Raw genomic sequence first — 18,832 nt, forward strand, 5'->3', positions numbered from 1 at the left:
GATAAGCGGGTGGTGGAGTTTGGTAAGTGGGTGAGGGTGCTTGGTAATTTGGGGTAGGCTGATATGTGATTGTAGGTATTGGGTATGTTTGGTACTTGATAGGGGATTTGGTCCTCTGTTCAACCATTACAGCACCTATGTCCCTTTTCTTGGACGTGCCACCAGATTGTTATTGGTAGCCTGCAAGGCTTCAAAGTTCGTAACCATACCACTCTTGATGCCTTCCTCAATCCTTTCTCCTAGCTTGATGATATCAGAAAATTTATGATTCTCAATCAGCATCAGCCTCTCATAATATTGTGGGTCCTGAGCCCAGACGAAAAACTTGTTCATTTGTTCTTCCGCTAAGGCCGGTCTGACCTTAGCAGCTTCTGATCTCCAGCGAGTGGCATACTCGCGGAAGGTTTCTATGGGTTTCTTTTTCAAGTTTTGGATATAGAACACATCTGGTGCATTCTCCGTGTTGAACCTGAATCTGTCCATAAAATCAGACGCCATGCTTACCCAGTTCGACCACTTCTTCGGATCCTGGCTAATATACCAAGATAAGGCGTCTCCCTTCAAGCTCCTCATGAAAATCTTCATGCGGATTTTCTCATCTCTTCCTACTGCGACAAGTTTGTCACAGTATGTTCTCAAGTGAACCTTGGGATCCCCTATGCCATCAAACATTTCGAACTTGGGAGGTTTGTACCCCTCGGGTAGTTTGACATCGGCCTGTATGCACAGATCTTCATAGTTTAGCCCCTCAATTCCCTTACCGCCTTCAACGCCTTGAATTTTGCTAGTCAATGTTTTAAGCTCTTCGGCCAAATTTCTGATGAGCGAGTCCTTATCATTGGACTCGGGTGTGCTTGAGATGGGCTGGGTGGAGTGTGGCATAGTCTCCACGTAGATGGGGGTATTGTGTTGGGTGTAGCAGTGGTCATTTGTGGGGTTCAAAGGTTCCGGGATGAGCAGTGGAGTATTGTTGGAGGTGTGGCAAGTATTGCAGTGGTAGAGAGGAGCGGGATGGTTTTGTGGTTTTGGGATGTTTTGTGGAGGTGTGGGGTTCTGAGTGCTTGGAAAATTGACATTTGGGGTGGTGAGGGAGAATGACAAGCATGCCAAGTTCCGAACTTGATCGAGTTCCTCCTGAAATTTCAGCAGTTTCTGCTCGAGTTGGGACGCACTTTCCTTGGAAACCTTAGTACCCTGAGTAATCTCTACCCGCTCAACTGAGTTTTCTTTTCTGGTGTTGCTCAAATCATCCATCTTTCCTCTGTTCCTGCTTTTGATAGGACTAGGAGGAGGAGTGGGTGGAGGGCCCTTGGATCTTGTGGAATATGATGACGATGCCAGAGTGCACGACTAACCTTTGGGGATGGGAATAAACAAAAAGTAAAACAAAAGGTGATAAAGTCAGTAAAGATCATAAAAAATGTGGCAATATTTTAACACGTAGTGCAGGAAATATAAAGCGCGTCCTAATTTTGGGGACCTCGTTGTGCCCGAGATAGGCCTAAAGACAAGTAAATATGGAGAACTTAGGATGCTAAATGCCTCATTTCATTGATAAAAAGGTAGACGAATCCCAAAACGACGCTAAATAATAAGAAAAAGTCACTAATGGCCATTGGCCTTATCACATCTTATAAAGGGAAAAAAATGGAAATTCCTATCTATTTGGTCCAAGAAGGACCTTCCCCAGACTCGGCATTGTTAGCTCCATCGAACAGCTCTCCCAGTCCTAGTAGCAAGTAAGCTCTGGCCAGATGTCCACCTTCATTTCCGTTAGTGATTCGGCAGTCTTCGACCCTCTTCAGAAATTTCTTTTCCAATTTCACTATACCCCTCTCCAAACAGACTAGTCGTTTGTTGGCGTTGACATCCATATCCTTCCATTCTTCAATTAGCTTTTGATTGGCTTCTCGTATTTCACGGTGCTCATTTTCACATTCCCGAATCCTCTTACGCAATTGGTTGTACTTGACCTGTGCCTCAACCTTTCATCGACGATCCTATGACCTCGAACAAACCCGGGTTGACCCAAACCATTGTGATTGTCCTCCAGCCAGCCTGAATAGTGTGGGGTACAACCAGCATGGTATCTGTCTGGTTCAATGGTGTCCTTTCCCAAGACAATTTTGCAATGCCACATATGCTGAGCCTGGCACCTGTGCGGACTATCGTCATTCTGGAAGTCAGCTCGGAAGTGATTCATCTTGTCGACCCTTGGTATAACCTGCTTCTCGCCAGCCTGTCTCATAACTCGGAGAGGGACATAAGGGTAGGTCCCCCTCAAACCGATCAGTATCAAAAATGGCGCATCCCTGGATTGAACGATGAATTCTTCAGTAGGGAACCACTCGAACATCCACTATACCCGGTCTTCAGTCAAATTATCAAAGAGTTCGACCTATTCTCTAGCATTCTCCGGTTGGGCGAACATGTTGGGCATGTAATTCATTCACTTTGGGTGATGAAAGGCGATATGATCATCCCAGTCCCTTCGATAGATTTCCTGTCGGTACTTACCCCTTTGGAGATGTTCCATGAGCCAAAGTTGAAGTAGCAGATTACAACCCTCAAAGAGTTTGGCCCCTTGTTGACACTTTTCTAGGGCTCGGTACATTTCTGCAATGATCATCAGCACAAGACTGAATGGTTGTCCGTCAATTCCTTCCATTAGAGTTTTGGTGACAATAGCTAGCCTGGTATGGATTCTTGCTTTCTTCATTGGAAACACTATCATCCCCAAGAAACAGAACATGAAGACAAAGACCCTTCGATGAATATGCCCCAATGATGTAAGGGCGAACTCGTCAGGATAAGTACGGTAAGATTTGCTGTGACCGTACCTCTCGTACAAGTAGTCAAAGGGAATGTATGACTCCTTCAAACATGTCAAGTCTGGATTTTTTTTAGACCCATCATCTTGAGAAAACCTCTACCCTTGCGATTTTCTGGCATCAATGAACCCGGAGTTTCCCACGGTATACCAGCCAGTACTCCTATTTCCTCAAGAAGGGGTGTCATCTCAGTGTCTCCGAAGCGGAACACAGACCTATCACAATCCCAGAATAGGGTGGCAGCTTCAATGATTTTGTTATTGGGTTGAATTTCCAAGAGAGAAGGTAGGTTTCCAAGGTATTTTCGGACAAGAGTCTGATCGCTGGAATGAAGATCCTTCCACCAGCTTAGCAGTTTGGGGTGGATGTGGGTGACCATGCCGAATCTGGGGACTTCGTGCCTCATATTTCTGCAAGACAAAAGGGTTAGGCCCTTACCCCCACTAGACTCGACTATTTAGTATCAACAATTGGCATAAAAGCATTTTAGTTCTCCAAATAAATGCACAAAACGTGGTAGTGTCCGTTTGGGTTTTGGGAAAACCCAGTGGACTTTGGACAAGGCTATCTTAAAGAGTCATTATACGGACAACATAACTAACTCGGCTAGGTTTGACCATGATGCATGAACAATTAAACAAAGTAAGGTTTCTATGGGGTATTAGACTGGTACCCTTGAGCGCACAACTCAAGAGGGAAAGGCGCGGAACCATCGACTACACCGTTGATCGACTGGTTTTACCGCAAATATGCCTTTGCCGGATTTAGGGGGTGATAATATTGGAAGGGCGCAACCACTCATTATAAGCGTTACTATGGTATTTTATTTGGCACGAGTGGAATATGATGTTGAAAACATGCTTATGCAATAAATTAAACAAGTTGTCATGTATTTGCACGTTACAAAAGCAATAATTACAACAATTTCTCATAATTAAAAAATAGTAGTAAAGGAAAGCAGTAAAGAAATAAAGGAAAGAAACAAATAAACGAGTCAGTTTTTGGAGTAGGAGAAGGAATTAAATGCTTAAACGGATTAAACAAATGAAGACACATAAGAAATGTAAAGTCACAGTGATAGCTTGATATGGTAAAAGCCTAAAACAATATCCCCAGCAGAGTCGCCATGCTGTCGATGCCCCTTTTTTCTCGCGAAATCGGGTTTATGACATTTGGGAGACAACTCGTTCCCTTTTGGGAATTGGGTTTAAGAGAAGTGAAGAGTCGCCACCTAATGATTAAAGTGCATTAGGACACTAAGAAGGGTTTTGGTTTGGATAACCAGAGATTGGGTAAGGGCTTGAAATTATTCCAAGGGGAAGGTGTTAGGCACCCCTCAGAATCCACTAGTGTGGTTCCCGGGCAAGCTATTGTTGTGACTTTAGGGTACAAATAACATACAGACAAATAAGGCTTCAAATAAGAGGGGATTTTCACATAAAGGTTGCAAATAGATGGAGTGAAAAGAAACGAAAGAAAAGCTGAATTTTGAGAGAAAAAATAGTTTGAGAAATTTGAAAATAAACAATGAAATAAACAAGATAAAAAGAGGGGGGGGGGGGGGGTCCTAGGTTTATAAATAATATGGATCACCCCACACAACACCCGGTAACCACTTATACATGTGGTGTTATCGCGTGGTCATCATATCCATATCTAGCCTTTCCCACCCCGTTAAGGTATTAAACGCGGAATGGTCTCGTTTCACTTATTGCATGCTATTACCCGCCCCAATCCTATCAGTCCCGGAGGTATTTGGACTACTAATCCTACAGGGAAGGGGTATGAGGCTTTATAGTTTCAAAGGACAAAATTCTAAGGCGACAATCAAAACACATATGTAGCAAATATGGGGAGAAGCACGTAACAGATAGAAAGGCTCAAACAAACCTCCTTAAAACCAAAGAGAAGCATATAGTTTAGCATGTCTTACACGTACTGATTAGGGTTTGATTAAACTTAAGAGTTAAAGCAGGCTGATATATCACATATTTTATATAAGAAGTCCGAATTAGACCTGCCCGCTGGTTGTAGTTAATAAAAACTGTTGCAGTTTATAAGTTTTACCCTAAGGCTTGCCTAAGTGATAGACGAAAACCTATAGGCATGATGCCTACAGATTTCAGAAATAAGAAAATGAACTGATTACATGCTGATTTAAAGGGAAGTTGCTGTTAAAAAATGAATTTTATAAAACACGAGTTCTGCTGTTGGTAACGCATTATTACTGCTAATTTTAGACTCATAAGCGAGTGAGGCTATTCAGATTTTAGTTAGAGCCCCTATAGGCATGCTTTCTATGTGTTTGCCAACTTAGAACGTTGTTATAGACATAGAAGAGTGCAGAAATCCTGTAACATGATATGTAGGTGTTGCATTGTTTTACTTAAGGCCTATAAACACGATTGCCTAGTGAAAAGCGGGTATGCAAGAATCAGAAAAGACCTATAGGCAAATTCTCTACGTGCATGTGTAGAAGCTATAGACATAATATCTACATGAAAGTGCAGAATCCCTATAGTCATGGTATCTAAATGAGAATGCAGAGTTTCTTATAGACATGATAGCTAAATGAGATGCAGGAATCTTATAGGCATGATAACCACATGAAAATGCATAAGTCTTATAGGCATGGTAACTATATGAAAGTGCAGAAATCTTATAGGCATGGTAAATATATGAAAGACACTGAAATTAGAGGTTCCTATAAGCAAGTTATCTACCCTTTTCATGCATAGTCACCCCTCCCTTTTCTCTAAACATCCCCGAAAGTTTACTAAAAAGTTATTACAGCCCAGAATGGAATAAGAAAAGCAGAATTACATCAGAAATTAAAAGTACAACCAAGGGGAGCCTGATTCAGGCTCCTTATCTGAAACATGAGATAAACCAACTCCAAATATCCGATTTCAAAAGCCTTTTTCTCATTTGGGGTGTGTCAGAGTTCCCTAAGAGCCTTAAATGGACTCCGGGCAGTGCTCACACCCAAATACATTACAGGATTGAGTCATAGTAGTGTGGAAGGGCCAGCCCTCAAGTGTCCAAGTTCAGAGAGAGCTCAAGGTCCCAAGGCAAGGCTCACAGGAGGGGGGCAGAACTTAGAAGCTAAGAGTGGGTGTAAGTGCAGAGAGTGAATTCTAAAAGGGGAAAGGGAAGTGGCAAAGACAGGCTAGTGGGCATACCTAGCAATAGGAAATGTTGGCACACCCCACCAGCCTGTTAGAACACATTGTTTTGGGAGTTAGGATCCCCAAAGGGATCAAGTCCAAACATGAACGATAACTTGCATGTTGCCATGTTCTGAACTACAACTCAAAGCACATAGAGGGAAACAGGGGTGCAGGGATTCACAGCTGAAACAGATGAAAGGAAATTAACATTCTAGTTGACACTTAACTCCATATAGACAGTAAAGTAGACATGGATGTAAATGTTGTAAGTAAACACATTGGGATAATGCTGAAACCAAAACTAGAACATACCAGTCTCAAGGAAACAAGCAAAAGAAAGCAGTAGTCTTGTAAAGCCAAAGTGCAGACAAGAAGCAAGAATACTCCAAGTATGAGTTTTGTGAGATTGTAAGTGTGAAGTCTGAAGTGTGTGTGTGTCGAAAGTGTAAAAGGGTCGTGCCCATTTTATAGTGTAGAAAGCAAGCAGAAATAGGTAAGAAAATAGTTTGAAAATCAATTACACAAGGTTTCCCTTTAATTAAGGGATTCTGATTTCAAACGGGTAAAACTAATTAAGGAAAGAGATTAATCAAACACTTTTCAAAGCAGTACAAGAGAGGTAAATACATAGAGGTTTATTTAAGGATAAGGTCTTGACAGTACACGGTTGTACAATTTAAGGAAAGGAAATCAATTGACAGCCAAGAAATCATAAGTCGAAAATTTTATATGAATGAACCAAGTCAGAAAGATGGAAAGATTTAAAGGTAAATCAGTAACAAATCAATTAGACCTATCAAAAGGAATTATGAATCAATCACAAGTTGGAAAACTCTTTTTTGAAGAAAGATTCATTACATATAAAGGCATACAGACACGTTAAAACATGAAGAAATTTGTCATGCCATTGTAAGGCTAGTGAAAACCCCAGAGAAGTCAGAATTACATGAAAACAAGGGAGTCCAAACTCAGTTTGTAGGCTCAGAGATTAGTCTGAAAGAGTCAACGGTTCTCAAACAAAACCCTAGTTCAATCACATGACCAAACTCGGCGGAATCCCCAAATTCTAAGGTTTCCACCTCGAGTCAAATACAGAGATGAGGAGGCAACAGGCTCAGAGATTTCTTTTCAGAATCTCATGAGAAGACAAGCAAATATAATAGAAAAAATTCAAAGCAAACATAGTGACAGAACTAACTCAAAGCACAATGAGAGAACAACATGATAGTAGAAGAAACATGTTTAAGAAAAAACCTTTCAGAAGGGACTTAAACAGGGTTCAAAAGAGAGAAATACTAAAACCTAAGAACGCAGTAGAAAAAACCTGTTTTAAGAAGGTCTTTATTAGAAACTCAACATGGTTCAGCGGAAGGCAAACAAAGAGACATAAGAACATAGTAAAAGAAATACAATAGGAGAACACAAGAACACTTGAAAAGTATAGAAAAAGATCATATAGGAAAACATAGTGAAATAAACATGTGAGCATGGTATAGAAACACAGTAGGAAAACAAAAAATATAGAAGCACAGAAGAACATGCGTGGTAAAAGGAAACATATGAAAGCAATAGCAAACAAATACACACAAGGAAAAGGGGAAGAAAAGTCATAAGCATTTCAGAAAATCCTAAATCGAAAAGAAGTGATTTTAAAAGTAATTTTGAAAGAAAAGTTGGGGAAATTGTTTAAAACCCCAAGTAGAGCATAGATACGTGACAGATCTAAGAAAAATCGGAGGGAACCCCGAATAGTCAGGGTTTCAGAAGAACCCTAGAATGAGAAAGGCTTGGAAAAGGTCCGATCTGAGTCGGATAAGTCAGAACCAGGCTCAAGGCCGGAGATGGCCGTAGAACCTTGAATTTGCAAAGATCTGAGTGAAGACCTTCGAGGTCAGACCTCGAATCTCCAAGTATCAAGTGTATAAGAGCACAGGGAGGTGAGCGCGGGGTTCTCATGGCCTGGGAAGCCATGGATCCCGGTGAGTTTAAGGTAGAAGACGGTGAGAGGGGCTAGGGTTTCGAGAGAGTCTGAGAGAGGAAAGGATTTCAGAGGCGGCGGGTTAAGGGGAAATGATTTTATGGTTGGGTGTTTGTAAAATTAAAAAGGAAAGGAATGATTGTGGTCGTTGATCAAAATGATCAACGACTTGGATCGAAAGGGGAGGCGGGGCGGGTTAGATTACTTGGGTCAGGGGCGGGTTAGATTAGCTGGGTCAGGGGCGGGTAATATAGAAATTAGGCCGGTCCGTTTGGGGTCTGAAATTGGGGAAATTAATTTGGGCTACAATTGAAACAAAATGGGGCCAGACTTTTAATAGCCACTTTTCCCCTTTTTATTTTATAAAAATAGTAAAATGAATTCTAAAAATAAATTAAGGTGCTAAATCGATCAATAATATATAAATATTAATTTAAAAATATTGGAACCAAATTCATAATTGGAAAATGCTATTAAATCTTAAAATAGGCTATAATTGCAATTATATGCAATTTAGCTTTTAAAATACCAAATAAATTTGTAGAAATGTATAAAAATTACCTTAGCCATATTTTGGTATAAATATGAGGATAAATAAGTGAATCACCAAAATGATAATTTTGGGAATAATTGTTAGTTTTGTACTGTTAAAATAGGGCAACAAATGGGTTTTTAAAAATTAGGAAAAATACTAAAATATTTGGACACACTTACATATGCATATATATACTATTTTGAAATTATTTTGCATACAAATATATACAGGGAAAAATTGGGTATCAACAGTGCCTCGAGGTAAAACCTGCTCAGACACCAAAACAAACAAACGAACGAAATTTTTCTGCCCCAGTTTTCACTAGGAAAATTTCGTGAGTTATTGTAAAAAAATTCTGAACTACTTCTTTATTGAAAGCAATAAAACCAGGATTGTGTATCCTTGGGGGAAAAGAGATTAGGGAGTGGAGCCGTATATCTAAGATTAAATCAAATGGGGATCAGAGGTCCTAAGTTGGAAAGATTACCAGGTTATGCTGGCATCAGCTAAGGAATGGGACCCTGTGCCGGAAAAGATTACCAAGTTATGCTGGCAAAGCTAGGGAGTGGGACCCTATGTTGGAAAATATTACCAGGTTATGCTGGCATCAGCTAGGGAATGGGACCCTATGTTGGAAAAAATTACCAGGTTATGCTGGAAAAATCATCGGGTTATGCCCGAAAAGTTCTCGAGTTATGCTGGGAAAGTCATCCATCGGGTTATGCCGAAAAGGTCATCGGGTTATGCTGGGAAAGTCATCGGGTTATGCCGGAAAGGTCCTCGGGTTATGCCGGGGAAGTCATCGGGTTATGCCGAAAAGGTCCTCGGGTTATGCCGGGGAAGTCATCGGGTTATGCCGGAAAGGTCCTCGGGTTATGCCGGGGAAGTCATCGGGTTATATCGAAAAGGTCCTCGGGTTATGCCGGGGAAGTCATCGGGTTATGCCGGAAAGGACCTCGGGTTATGCCCGGAAAGTCAGCGGGCTATGCCGGAAAGGTCCTTGGGTTATGCCGGGGAATGTCATCAGGTTATGCCGGAAAGGTCTTCGGGTTATGTCGGGTAATGCCGGAAAGGTCCTCGGGTTATGCCGGGGAAGTCATCGGGTTATGCCGGAAAGGTCCTCGGGTTATGCCGGGATCAACTAAGGGGTGGGACCCTATGTTGGAAAGATTACCAGTTTATGCTGGCATCGACTAGGGAATGGGACCCTATGTTGGGAAAGATTACCAGGTTATGCTAGTATCAGCTAGGGAGTGGGACCCTATACTACCATGATTTTGAATTTTTCTTCTTCTTTTTTTTCATTTCATTTTTTCATTTTTTTTAGTTTTAAGAAAATGAGTAAAAATGCAGGAAAGAATTTGGAGGAGACTTCCGTTTTGGATTAATTATTGTTGCAAAGCTGTTTCTAGCCCTTGCGCAGTTCTTTTTGGTTGCACCTGCTTCTTGCAAGGTTGCTTTGGATTGCACCTGTTTTCTATTTTCAAACAAAGAACAATTGTTAGCTTGAAACAGTGGTTGGTTTTGTGGCCTTGATTGTTTCGATCACTTAATCTCGGCCCAACTTCTTTGATGAAGATCTCAACTGCAACTGCTTGTTCCCTGAGGACCGATTTCATTTCAGGCCCTGGAGAACCTCTGATTTTTCCAGACTTTGCCATGACGGTTGGTCGGTGGAATTCAACCTTATCGACTTTATTTTGCCTTCGTAGGCCTTTCCCTTTTGACTTGTTATTTTTTTTTCCTTCTCTTTTTTTTCTCTTGGGGAACTTTTGGCTCCTCAAACTTTGTCGCAACGGCTGGTCGCGTGGGACTTAGTCTTTTCCAACTTTATTTCGCCTTCATAGGCCTTTCATCTCTGACTTCTTTCTTCCAACTTTAGTTTCAGAGCATTTGGGATCCCTTGGCTTTTCAAATCTTTGCCGAGACGTTTAGCCAGGTGGGACTTAACCTTTTTCAACTTTATTTTGCCTTTGTGGGCATTTGACTTTGACTTCCTTTCTTTTCAGGAGTTTTTGATTTCAAAGCATCGGCCATCATGGCCAGTCGAAGTCGACTCGATGCACCTGTCGAGGCTGGGTATCTTCTTGAATATTGGCTCGTATCAAACAAAAGCCCAGTAAATCAATCTTTCCATCCTTTCTTTGCCTTAATTTTGCAACAGAGTTAGACTGAAAGGGATTCAAAGAAAACAAACAATGGAATGGAGAATGAGTTTAAAACAAGAAGTGTCCCTTTCGGGGAAAGGAAAGAAGGACTTATCTGGAGTACATGCAGATTTCAATGAACATGACATCCTTTTACACTGGATGCCTGATCTGTGTAAACCATCTGACTCTCAAAAATTTATCACAACTTTTGCCTCAAAATCGAGAAACCTTGCCAGGACTCTGTCGGTGCTGATGGCTGTGAGGATCCTCTTTTCGATCAGGGGCGCCCTTTGCGGGTTTTCACGAGCTGACATCTCTCATTTCTCTTCTCACCATCGCCTTATAGTGCTCTTTGTCAGTTTTCACTAACAAGACTGTCTCATTTTTAGTTACTCTGCTTACTGTCGCCTCACGGTGCCTGTGTGGGTTTTCACCAATGAGACTCTCTCATTTTATTTCTCTCATTTGTTGTATCAGATCCAAGTAACTGTATCCTCCAATTTTGGACATCTTTACCGATTGATCGGAAGGACTTGAACAAGATTTGGGGTAAAAAAAATTTGGATTAAATTACAACTTTGGGACCTTTCAGGCGAAACCATCACCGAACCATTATAACTTCTGCCCCAGTTTCAACTTTTGGGGAATTTGGATATTTGTTTTGGTGTGACTGAACCTCAGTGAGAGGCTACCTATGTATCCTTCCGGAATAAAGTCGAACGTAGTTCAGGAAAACTTTGTTTTTGATTTTCTTTTGTTTTCTGTTTTGTTTTGTTTTCTCTTTCTTTTTCCTTTCCTTTTTCCTCTTTTTTCATTTTTTTTTCATTTCACTTTCTTTTTCTTTTTCTTTTCTTCCCTCTTTTTTTTGTATCCTTCTTTTTCTTCTCTTTTTTCATTTTTCTTTTTCATTTCATTTTTTTTTTTCAATAACACTTTCAGATTCCAAAGAGGGTAATCAAAGAAAGGGAACCGGCTCGAAAGGTTTACAAAAGGGTTAATGGTGTTTAGGTAGTAAAAATAAAAGCCTTCTTCATTCCAATCGGAGCATTAATGCTCTATAGAGGATCAAACATAGTACCTTTTGACTGCACTTGCGTTGACAGTTGTTTCAAGGGTATTTCTTTCGATGTTTCTCAGGTACAACGCTCTCTTTGGTAGTACCCTTGTTACCATGTATGGATCTTTCCAATCTGGAGCCAATTTTCCTTTAGTTGTTCCGAGTATTTATTTTATTTCCTTAAACTTATCTTCATTGCATTCTGATTCTTGATTCATTATTTCGTAGTCTGACAGCGTTTTAGGATCTGGGCATGAAGTCCTCAAGCATGTCATGTTATTGAAATCTGCATTTAACAGAACTAAAAGAGAATAAGAAAATGATAAGATTAAGAAAAGAGACATTCCTGGACAATGAAATATTAATTTCATTTGATTTTTTGATTTTTGATTTTTTTTTTTTTTTGGTTTTTGTTGATTTTTTTTCAACTTTTTGAAGATAGAAGGGTTTACATCGGAAAGTAAGAAAATAAAGTAAAACATCCGGATCACACCCTGAGATAATCTGGACGCAGAAAGGATAGCAAGACTGGCTACTGAGATTCCCGTCTGATAGGGAACTTTCATGCTTGGCGACCATTTTTTGGCTTTTCTTCTGTCCCGGCAATGGCTGCAATGGCCTTCAGTGCCGAATCAAATTCCTTATCTTCACAAATCATTCCGACTATTGGCCCAGTGTTGTGAGCAGGCAACAGATTGTTCATCATATTAGGAGCCTCTTCGTCCCGGAGAACGATTCTTTCAGCTTCAATAAAGTCTTCAACGGCCCTTTTAAGGGTCCAACAATCCTCCGTATTGTGTCTTACTGCTCCTGAGTTGTATTCACATCTAGCATCAGCTCGGTGCGAGGGGGACTTGGGGTTCGGCCGGTTCGAGGCCAGTGGCTGCAATAGATCTAGCCTGATTAGCCTTTGGAACAAGCTTGAATACGATTCACCAATAGGGCTGAACTGATTCTTTCCGAAAGGCTCTCTTGGGCGGGGATAGTATATGGGATCATTTGGTTGAGGATTATATGGACCTTGGTAAGGATGGACATTAATGGGAGGTGGAGCTCGGTTTTATGTATGATGGTGTGGCCGCGGGTAAGGTTGCGCGTTCATCACCGCATAAAGAGGCAGTGCCACGGCATAAGTAGCATCTTGAAGGGGATAATAATGTGGTGGGACCATAGGAGGCACATATGATTGGCTGAATGACCTGCGGGGCCCCCTCGAGCTTGAAACCATCATGGCTCCCTCTTCAACCCCATTTCTGTTCATCAAACCCTCCGAACCATTCTGAGCAGCCTGTGATGTGCCCTTAAAGGTAGCATGACTCAAGATTCGCCCTGTTTTTAGCCCGCTTTCTACCATCTCCCAAATTTTAATAGCCTCAGCAAACGGCTTTCCCGTAGCGGACATCATGTTCTGGAAGTAGTCCGCCTCTTGGGCCTGTAGAAAGACTGTGACCATTTCAATTTTGTCCATTGGAGGCTTTACCCTTGCAGCTTGCTCACGCCATTTGACAGCATATTCGCGGAAGCTTTCCGCAGTTTTCTTTTTCAAATTGGACAAAGAGTTTCTGTCGGGAGCAATGTCCACATTATACTGGAACTGGCGGACAAAATCACAGGCCATATCGTCCCACACGCGCCAATGAGTAATTTCTTGATCCGTATACCACTCAGAAGCGATTCCGGTGAGGCTTTCTCCTAATAGGCTATTTGAAGCTCCTCTTTACCACCAGCACCCCTCAACTGGTTACAGTATCGTTTCACATGAGCGATCGGGTCTCCGTTCCCGTTGTACTTTTCAAATTTTGGCATCTTGAAGCCAGCTGGCAAGTGGACATGGGGAAACATACAGAGGTCAGAGTATGAAACACTCTTTTGGCCACTCAGACCTTGCATGTTTTTGAGGCTTTGTTCTAGGCTCTTCATCTTCCGAGCCATTTCCTCTTGCTCAGGATTTTTAACAACCTTTTCTTGCTCCAACGAGAGATCATATTGCGGGGGTTGAGTGAAAGATTCTGGGGTCACATATGCTATTTCTGATTGAAGATGTGGACCCTAAAAGGTGAATATTGGAGGCTCAACATACGGCCGTGGTAAAGTTGATTGTGCTCTAGTGCAGACTGGTGCTGTAGAGAACAATATTGGAGGTGCCCAGGAAACTGGCGTCTGAGGGCGAACCACAGAAGGCATGCCGGGATCATTGAACGGCATTGGAGGGTGCCCGCATGGGATGAGCGGGTTGGGCACAGGGGCGTTGGTAACCTCACTTGACCTGGGGATAAACTCAGGGAACCTAGGGATTGCACTTGGCGGTTCCCTACCATTAGACCAGGCGTCCCACATTTTCAATATGCGGAGACGCAACATCTTATTCTCTTCAGCAGCTTCTGATTCTAGCTGCAGAATAGCCGATGCCGGGCTATCCTTAGGACTGATGATTGGTAGCTTGCTTGCGGAGGCCACCTGTGCCTTTGGATCTTGTGAAGGAGGGGAGGCTAGACTACCAACAAAACCAACCACCAAAACCTGGCTAATTTGCAAACCCAACAACCTTATTAGTTTTTGAGACATTTAACATATAGGAAATCGTACGTTGGGATGCAATGCACCTAAACAGTTAAACGCTTCTACCATGTGTTTGAACGGTTGCATGTTTCATCCCGGCCTTCACTAACCCTTTCAGTATGTACCTCTTTTCTTTTATTTCTGCCTCTCTTTAATCACTCTTGATTTTTTTTCATTTTGTTTTTGCCGCTCTTTTTCTTTCTTTCTTTTTTTTTTTGCACTCTCTTTTTCTTTTTCTTTTTTTTTTTTGTTTTTGTCAACTCTTTTCTTTCTTTTTCACTCAATTTTTTTTTTTTTGCAGTTTATTTTTTCACTCAACTAATTTTATGGCTATGATCGAATCCGATGGGGATTGCCTACGTATCATGTCCCCGTATGAATCAGATTTTGCGTAGTTCGGGAAGATGGATAATGGAGTAAATAAGCTAACTTTTTTTTTACTTTTTATAAAACTTACCATGAAAGCTTTAAGAAAAAGAAAAATATTTTTGACTTTTTGATTTTTTTTTACGTTTGTTTTTCTTTTTGGTAAATTTTTCGTAAAAGTAAATTGCTTTTAAAAAGAAGTAAAGTAAATATTTTTTTGAAATTTTGATTTTTGATTTCTTTTTTTTTAATTTTTGTAAAGTAAAGTACTTTCTAAAAAAATTCAATTTTGCTTTTTGAATTTTGAAACTTTTGGGAAATTTTCAAAAGTTAAAAAGAAAAAATATTTTTGTTCGAAATTCTTTTCTCTTTTTTCTAAAAGTAAGTAAAGGAAATTTTTTAATGAAATTTTTGGAATGTTTGCCTTANAGTACTTCTAAAGAAAAGTGAAAATATTTTTGAACTTCAATTTTTTTTTCAATTTTTTTTTGACATTTACGAAAGAAAGACTTCTAAAGAAGAAAAAGAATATATTTTTTTGTTTTTGATTCTTTTTTCTGATTTTTTTTCTTGAATTTTGGAAAAATACTTCAAAACAAAGGAAACCTGTATTTTGGATTTTGATTTTGATTGATTTTCTTTTTATTTCTTTTTTTAGTATGAAAGACTTCAGAATGATGTTTTTCTTTTTTGACGTTTAAAAATATATATACTATATATGATTATTTAATATATTATAAGGCGATACTAATATAATCAATATATTTAAGTTTGATTTTTCTAAGGAAATGCTTCTAAAGAAGGAATTAAAAGAATTATTTTTTTAAAAGATTGGGGCCGGAACCGATGAGGATTGCCTATGTATCTCACATCCGGTGAGAACCAGACCCGCGTAGTTCGGTCAGTTTTGACGGAACAGGAAAGTATGACTTATTTTGAAATGTCTTTTTCTTTTTCTACTTTTTTTTTCAAAAGTCCGGTAGAGTTTCGGATATTTCAAATACCTACCTCTCACTCTTGTTTTTCTTTGATTTTCTCTTCTTTTTTCCTTTTTTTTTAATTTTCTTTCCCTATTCTAGAAGCGTCAACAAGCAAGCCGAAACAAACAGATGCGCAAGTAGCACATAGAATGCACCAGGATGGTCTTTTTATTTGGGTACACCTGTCCTAGACGGACCTAACCCCTGTGCTGAGTCCCCAAAGTCAAATGCACATGATGCAAACAAGCGTTCCTACAAGGGATCCGGCATGAGGCTATGTTATTCTAGGTTTAAAAACCTGGGTGTATTGTTCTAGACCTGGCTTACCCGAGCGGACAACTCGAGCCGGGGGGGCTACGTACGGGGAACCAAAAGGCCATCCGGCTTTGTAACTGATCCGATCCTCGTTCTAAATTAGGGTATGACACTAACATAAAAGAAGCCACGCCAGCGTGCACTTCCCAGAAGATTAGAACAGAGGGGTTTTACAGCAGTTTATATACAGTTCAAATAATATCAAAGCGATAAAAAGCGGCATTTAGCACATTAGGCCCAAACATGTAATAAAAATCAGACAATAAATAAAAGTCAATTATAAAAGTTATTTTAAGCTCAAATTCTTGAACTCTGAACAAACGTTCTGGGTTATTTTCCCCAGCAGAGTCGCCAGAGCTGTCACACCTCCTTTTTACTCACCCGAGAGGGGATATAAGGGAGTTTTTCCAATTAAAGTGACATTAATCGAAATGGGGTTATTTTATTTATTTTTCAGAATCGCCACTTGGGATATTTATTATGGTATCCCAAGTCACCTGTTTATTTTAAAATCCCAAATCGAGGAAAATCGACTTTATTTAAAAGTCTGCGAAACCAGAAATTCTAGATAAGGAATTCTGTTAACCCGGGAGAAGGTGTTAGGTATTCCCGGGTTCCGTGGTTCGAGCACGGTCACTTAAACTATTAATAATTGGCCTAATTATCTGATTTACTACATGTTTTAAACCTAGTGTATTTTTATCTTTATAACCGCTTTTAATTATTTTAAACTGCTTTTAGGATTTATGGAATTATTTCTTGCAAGTTACAATTGTCGTACACTTGCCGTTTTGGGACACACCGCAAACCATGCTACATGAAATGCACCCGTGATTCGCGATATGTTTACTTTATTAATGGTCAAAGTTGTTATGATTGGGTCGCATGAAATGCACACCCGGATTTGAGAATTAGGTATCATGACTATGCCACGGGAGCCGTACCCATAGTCACGATAATTTATTATAAAGCGCGCCTAAAGCAAACTATGAATGTTCAAAGTATTTTCTACACTAGTTATGAATGTTCAAAGTATCTTTCACACTAGTTGGTGTTAATGTGAGGGTCATGGGTTATGGATTTTATATGTGGATGGCACGCCTCAATTTATTTCAAAAGATTTTACTCAATTAAAGCAAACTACGGATGTTCACGGTTAATTCTTAAACTACTTGGAGATTATTGTGATGTCATAATTATGGAATGACAACTTAAAGAAATCACATGAATTCTTCTCAAACACATATAACCCATTTATCGTTCTTGACAAAGTAAGCCCAAACCATATGCAGCAAATCATATCGGCCCATTTGACTTAATAAGATTCTTGAGAGCTTTCTTTTCCAAACTTTTACAAATTAAACTAATGATAAAATAATACATAACTCAAAGATACATGCTCAAAATAGAAACACCGCAGATGCAATGGTATGGACTTAAATTGTAAAGAATTATCTAGACGATCAATTAGCTAATTAACACAATAAACAAATTCATGCTAACACGATGAACCAACTGAACTTTACTCAAAACTAATGGGAACAAAATGAAAGAATTAATTAAAGGGAGAAGGGGACCTTTTATAGCTTTCAATTTATCACAAAGCTTTCTGCTGGTTTACAAGGTGACGGAAGAACATGCCGACGAAATTGAATGGAACGGTTCATCAACAAGACCACGCCGGCAACCTCGAATGAGCTCCACTGACTCGGCTTAATTTGGACAGTGGCTTCGCGTGTTGAAGATTAGAAGAAGGAGCGGCATTGATTGGCTCCAGTTTGAAGAAGAGAAGCAACGAAACAGGGGAAGGATTTTGTTTTCCTTTTCGAAATCTAATTTCTCGTTTTTCTGTTTCTCACTTACCTTGTGTCATTTTTGTTTCTTTTTTTTTTGTGTGTGTCTCCCTTTTTGATTTTGAAAGAAGGAAGATCCAAAGGATCTCCAAGGGAGAAAAGGCTGTTGTTTTTTATTTGATTTCCACGGCAGAAGCTCTAGGTTTGGCAGCTGTTGTATCTTTTCTCTCTCTCTCTCCAAAATTAGGTCTAATGTGTCTATCTATGGGAAGGGGTCTAGGGTTATGGATGGGGTAATGGGCTAAGTGATGTTTTAAGCGTCAACACCACACAAGAGAGGGGGGGGGGAGGTGATTTGTGTGGCATCCAATTTTCGCTCTAGAAGAACCTGGTTCTTCTAAGTGTACTAACTACTGCTGTTTGCGGAATAATAAATACAGAAAATAAAGAACACAGAGATTTTTACGTGGAAAACACCTGGCTCAAAAGGTGAAAAAACCACGACCTACTACTCAGTAGGATTCCCAAACTTCCACTAAAATCACTGAGCCAAAACAGCATTTACAAAACTCTTGTAAACCTAAGCATTAAACTCTAATCCCGTTGTGGCACACAACCTCAACTGTTGCGACAACTTCAAGTTAACTCTAACTTGAATACTCAAAGTACCTAATACAATTGCTTCTATGAAAGCTGAAAGGTACAAGTTTAAATCACCTACTACAATTGAACTAAAATAAAAGAAAGACACAATGGAATTGGTTCTTCTATCTTGTCCAAGTAGCTTCAGGAATGCACACTTGAATCTCACATAAATTGCTTGCAAAATTGCCTCGCTCTTTTGCTCTCAATTTAGTTTAACTTCTGCATTTGTGCAATACCTGTAAAAGAGAACAATCACTGTTATTTAATGAGTTAGTAATTAGAGTTTGATTGAGACTCAATTGCTGATCTTCCATCGAAGTTGAGTCCTTGAACAACACAAACTCCAACCCTATCTTTTATCCGGATTGTATTCTCTTCTCATAAGGAGACTTTCTCTCCTTATCCCATATGCAACATTTTCAATCAGTTCAGGAGATATTGCTGCTTTATCAA

The sequence above is a fragment of the Nicotiana attenuata genome, chromosome 7 (assembly GCF_001879085.1).
Source record: "Nicotiana attenuata strain UT chromosome 7, NIATTr2, whole genome shotgun sequence".
Classification (NCBI taxonomy): Eukaryota; Viridiplantae; Streptophyta; class Magnoliopsida; order Solanales; family Solanaceae; genus Nicotiana; species Nicotiana attenuata.